Consider the following 6,000-nt stretch of genomic DNA (forward strand, 5'->3'; position numbering starts at 1 on the left):
GTAGTCCTTTAAAATTTGTCTTAGGGGGAGAGACATAAAAAACTGACTGAGATCAAATGACTGTGGAGTATATTCCAAAACAGTAATAAAGAAGGTAAGGGGCAAGAGCCTGTTAGAAAAATACTATGCTGGCTTCATCTGTTGAAAGCATTCCAGAATGGTTGAAATTATGAATCATATCTTCTGGGATTAAAAAAAATAAATAAATAAATAAAAAAAAGAGGAAGAAAACAGAAGGAAAAAAAAATATTTTGAACATATTTTTCCATTCCAAGATGGTATAATGGCTTTATTTCATTTTGTTCCTATGACCGATTAATAGCTTATGAAGTGTTTAGCAATAGAGAGTGAGAGTCTTCACACTAGCCATACCATTTGGATGTGTCTCTTTTACTTTCTAGAGCAGCAGATATGGTTTAGCACTCCACAATTCAGTCCCCAAAAGTGAGTAAGGGTGGCAGATTTAACCTAACTGCCCAGTCCACCAAAATGCCTAATTATCTTGAAAAATGCTTTGCTCTATCTCATGATCTGGACATGTCTCTCTAGCTCCACTTTGAGCTTCTTGATCTTTCATCTACAGGATGAGACCCAATTTAGCTTAGCAAGGATGTAGCCTTTCCAAACCATATCTTTTACCTTCTGTATTCTTACAAGTACATTTCTACCGCAGGGACCAGTTTGGAAGATCCTAGTTGTTTTATTCCTTAGATTATGTTGCTGCATTAATTAGCTCTTCTTTGAAGTTTTTTCCCTGCTCAAGTATAGGGTCAGTGCTGAAATGATTGTGATGCTAACTCCTTATGATCTATTCTGCAGGCTTACAGAGTATGCAGCAAAGTTTTCTCTTCTTCTGAGGACATTCTACTCTTTTGATGAGAAATGCTGAAGGTCTGACTTCAGTTGCAAAGGTATCTGATTGAAAGATTGCAAAATTGTTAAGTCTAGTTAGAGCAGGAAAAGCGTGCTCTTGCTCTGTATGTAAATGTTGTGTCAGCTGCTGTTGGGATAAAAAGCATGAGCATAAGCAAAGATATCTGCATGGATAGAAAAGAAACAAAGAAGATATTTGTTGTGATTTCTGCACTAAGGAGCAAGAAGAAGCATGAAGCGCTAATTTCAGTGGCTAAGACAGTATCATCCTTGGGCCAGTTCTCTTCAACATCTTTGGAACCACTTGGACTCGGCACTTGAAGGACTATTAAGCAAGTTTGCCAGAGACGCTACATTGGGAGGAGCTGTCAACTAACTCCCTTGAGGCCAGTGAGACACTGCAGAGAGATCTTGACAAATAAGAGAGATGGGCAATTATGGCTGGCCGGGAGTCTATGCACAAATCACGAAAGGGGCGGGACTGCAGGGGAAGGCGTCCCAAGCTGTTGTATTTTCCAGCATCAGTCTCATGACATGCTTATGACAGTGGGAAGATGCCAGCAGCTCACGTCCCCAGCAGCAGAAAAACAACTTGATGTTACAACTTACTTGAAAAGCTTTTTGACCAATCCCACAAAGCAAAAGCATATTGACAGTAGTTCTTTCCGATCCCTAGAAGCACACATAACTTTGGTTCAAAGAACGCTTGCTTCTTTTGAATAAAAGACCTGCTTGTAAGCCTTAAGATAGAATGCACAGAGCTCCATTATTAAGCTTAGAACTTCCTAACATCTGGCTAGATCTACTTTGCTGTAGCTTAGGGAGTTCTTCTGGTCAAGCGTTAATACACAGGCCATTGTTCTATTTGTCCTTACTTCTCTACTTCTTCTATCATTTTTCTGCTGACAAACCTTATGACTACTGCTTAGCTCCAAGCACAGTTCTGCTGTCTCTGAGGCCTGCCTTTTGCAGCTTTCCCAAAATCCTCTGTTTTCAAGGATTCCCACAGGCAATCCCCAACCTTAGGGAGTTGTGCGATGGCAAGTGCTGGATTCAGCACCTGGGACAGGGCAATCCTGCTCTGTGTGTGTGTATAGACTAGGGAGCCAGAGGCTGAAAGGAAGCCAGGCTCCTGGCCAATGGCAAGCTAAATGGGTATCAGCAGTGCCCTGGCAGCCAGGAGGGCCAAGCCTGTCCTGGGGTGCATCAGGCACAGTATCACCAGCTGGGCAAGAGAGGGCATTGTCCTGCTCTGCTCTGCTCTGCTCTGCTCTGCTCTGCTGTGTTCTGGGGCGGCCTCACCTTGAGTGCTTGGGGGCAGTTTTGGGTACCACAATGAAAAAAGACATGAAGGTATCAGAAAGTTCTCCAATGAGGTTTACAAGGACAGAACTGGAGGAAATGGCATGCAGCTGAGTCAGGGGAGGGTCAGGTCCGGTATCAGGAAAAAGTTTTTTAACCAGAGGATGGCTGGGCACTGGAAGAGTCTCTCCAGGGTGTGCTTACAGCATCACACCTATCTTGAATTCAAGAACCTTTGGGACATTGCTCTCAGGCATCTGGTGTGATTCTTGAGGAAGGTCCCATGCAGGGCCAGAAGTTGGACTTGATGCTCCTGACGGGCCCCTTCCAATTCAACTGATTCTACCACTCTATGATTCTGTCCTGGCCACTCAAGGTATATTGCTTGATCTCACCAGATTTTGACCTGCTCTTGTTGGTCAGAATTTGTCCCTACTGCCTAATGATATTTACCACAAAAGACAAAGGGCCTTTTCTCAATTTTCTCAAGAAAGTTGAAGATGCACCCTAGAATCCTAAAAAAGTCTTTTCCTTGAAACAACACTGTCTCCTGCCCAGTATTCTGTCCAGATCTTAAGGAGAAAGAAGGCAAAATGAGGGGATGTATTACAATGAAGCACTGTCAATTTTCTGGACCTTTAGCAGTATATTTGTACTTCCACTATTCTTTTCTATAAAATCATGGTTTTGTAGAGCATGTCATTTTCTAGCAAGACACATTTTTGCAACTGAGCCCATCAGTCTCTGTGAGAATATATTGTCAAAAGCACAAAACATATGAATGGGCAGTGGCAAGTGAGGGGAAAAAACAGTATGGGAAGCAGCTCCGTGATACTACAGTAAGACAAGGAGGAGGAGGTGTTCCAGTTGACAGAGCAAAGAATCCCCCGCAGTCCCTGGAGATATCCTAGTGAAGCAGGTTGTCTCCCAGCAGTCCCTAGAGAACCATGGAGGAACACATACCTACAGTGCAGCTGCTGGAGGGCTCCATGCCACAGCAGGTGAAAGTGCCTTGAAGGAAGCTGCAGCTTGTGGAGGGAGGGCCAGAAAACCATCCTTGACCTCTTCTTTAGCGGAAGAGTATGTGCAAATGTTTAACAGCTGCTAACTCGAATCTATCCTCTTTCCAGTTCTTGTCGTAGGTAAGTAGGACAATACAAGAATTAGAAGCCTAAACTGTTTTGCATGAAGGCTCCCATTCTCTCTGCCACGCCCTTAAAATTTACTTTGCGATGAAATAAAACTCATGATCAAGTTCCTAAGACTTGATGGTCAGGCTTCTCAGAAAACAGGGAGTGCAAAGAACTCTTGTCACTGTCATTTTTTTTCATAGAACTAAAAAAGTTAAACTACTGTTTTCTAAGAACTTACGAAAATCAACTGGTAGAAGTGGTGAGAGTGAAGAGTATAATTAAGCTGGAAAGAGACTATCATGTAGCTACCTCATCTGCATAGAAGTTTTTTTACCAGGAACTCTGGACTTTTAAACAGATTTAGGACACAAGAGTTATCTCTGGGAATGTTTTAGTAAGTCTAGAACATTCATCTTTAAATAGCTCAATCTGTTTTACCGTTATGACTTACGTTTTAAATTTTATTTGAGGAGAAATATTTGCCATTCAGATCATTTCAAGTTCTGAAGCATTTCAGTTGTTGACAGTTTTTGCTGTCTCCTGAGGGCAGGAAAATAGTCCTGGAACCAATACTGGAAGAACCTAGATGGAAAGATTAGTTTTCCGCATTCTTTTCTGTCTATTCTATGAGGCACAAGAGCAAAACCACTGCTATGAGTCTGAGTTGCCTTTCCACTCATGGATGACAACCTTGTAGTGAGTAGTCTGTTATTTGCACACATTTCTGATGCTGGTTGTTACCTGTTGTGCAGAAAGATCTGTAAACTATTTTCACGGAAAGGCATTCCTGAATTGCTTCACTTATCTCTGAAGCAGAGAACTAAGCTGGCACTCTACTTCTGAGATCTTCTTGTGCTCGCCCCCAAACCCGTTTCCTTCAAATGCAATTTACTTTCAACCAAAGCACTTCATTACTTAATCAGGTAATCTCTTGTTCTTAATGTTCGGGGGAGTGTTTTAAAAGGGTAAGAACATATTCTAGTAAGAAGGAAGAACGTCTGTCTTAAGTAGTAGACATCACTGGGCTTTGGTTCATGCACCAGAACAACAGCAAGGAATGTCGTTTGCAATCAATAGATGGGTTGGGGAAACCGGCCACAAGTTTAGGAATCTTTCTCCAATTAATTATGCGTTAAAATTTGTCTCTAAGCATTTCAAGTGTGTTTTTATTAAAACAATCAACTATTTATAAGCTGTACCACAACGAAGCACAATTCAGCAGTGCTTGTGCATCCTTCACCATTTCCAAGAAGAAGAATGGTCTGAGCCTCCAGTGTAGCTCATTACCACAAGCTGGAAAAAAGTTCTTGGACACATTTCTTTTGCATCCTTCTAAACCTTATGCAGCACTTTCTGGCCAATCTAACTTTTTCTTTTCTCCAGGAGATGGTAAGAACTCGAGTACCTTCATGACAACCGTCGTGGGACGCTTGCTGTGCTGGCAGAGTTCCTTTTTGAGAAAATGCCTGGAAAAGCTTTTCGCTAAGGTCTAGGCGGCAAGAGAGGCAGAAGACGGGCATAGGCAGCTGTCCGAAGGTAGGTGCCGGTCCCGGGCGGCTTTCGGCAGAAGCCGCGGTTCGGAGCGCACCGCGACCGGCAGAAAGCTCTGGGCGCGAAAAAGCCGCTTCTTCGCCTCCGGCAGCCGGAGAGCTCGGCCGATGCTGAGACGTCAAGAACGAAGCCGCACAGCACTGCGATTAAGTGAGCAGCTCTCAAACTGAGGGAAAACGATAACTAACCACTTTCCAACAGTTTCAACTTACATTACCGTAAGTAGGGAAAAAGGTCTTGGACAGCTTTCTTTTGCATCCTTCTAAACCTTATGCAGCACTTTCTGGTCAATCTTACATTTTCTTTTCTCCAGGAGATGGTAAGAACTCGACTACCTTCATGAAAACCGTCGAGGGTCGCTTGCTGTGCTGGCAGAGTTCCTTTTTGAGAAAATGCCTGGAAAAGCTTTTCGCTAAGGTCTAGGCGGCAAGAGAGGCAGAAGACGGGCATAGGCAGCTGTCCGGAGGTAGGTGCCGGTCCCGGGCGGCTTTCGGCAGAAGCCGCGGTTCGGAGGGCACCGCGACCGGCAGAAAGCTCTGTGCGCGAAAAAGCCGCTTCTTCGCCTCCGGCAGCCGGACAGCTCGGCCGATGCTGAGACGTCAAGAACGAAGCCGCACAGCAATGCGATTAAGTGAGCAGCTCTCAAACTGAGGGAAAACGATAACTAACCACTTTCCAACAGTTTCAACTTACATTACCATAAGTAGGAAAATTGTTCTCAAACAACTTTCTTTTCTATCGTTCTTAGCCATTTGCAGCACTCCCTGGCCAATCTTACATTTTCTTTTCTCCAGGAGAATGTAAGAACTCGAGTACCTTGATGAAAACCGTCGTGATGGCAGAGTTCCTTTTTGAGAAAATGCCTGGAAAAGCTTTTCGCTAAGGTCTAGGCGGCAAGAGACGCAGAAGACGGGCATAGGCAGCTGTCCGAAGGTAGGTGCCGGTAGCCGGATTCTTTTAACAGAAGCCGCTCTTCGGCGGGCTCTCTTACCTTCATAATGGGCTTTGCTGGAGGAAGCCGCTTTTTTGTTTCCGGGAATACCTAGAGAGGAACACTAGCTAAAGACGTGATTGGCACCATTATGTGGAGTTTTGCTCGTTCCAGCAGGAATAACTGTGTTCTTCCTTACGCTAGATGGCG

The sequence above is a fragment of the Haemorhous mexicanus genome, chromosome 7, assembly GCF_027477595.1.
Source record: "Haemorhous mexicanus isolate bHaeMex1 chromosome 7, bHaeMex1.pri, whole genome shotgun sequence".
Lineage (NCBI taxonomy): Eukaryota > Metazoa > Chordata > Aves > Passeriformes > Fringillidae > Haemorhous > Haemorhous mexicanus.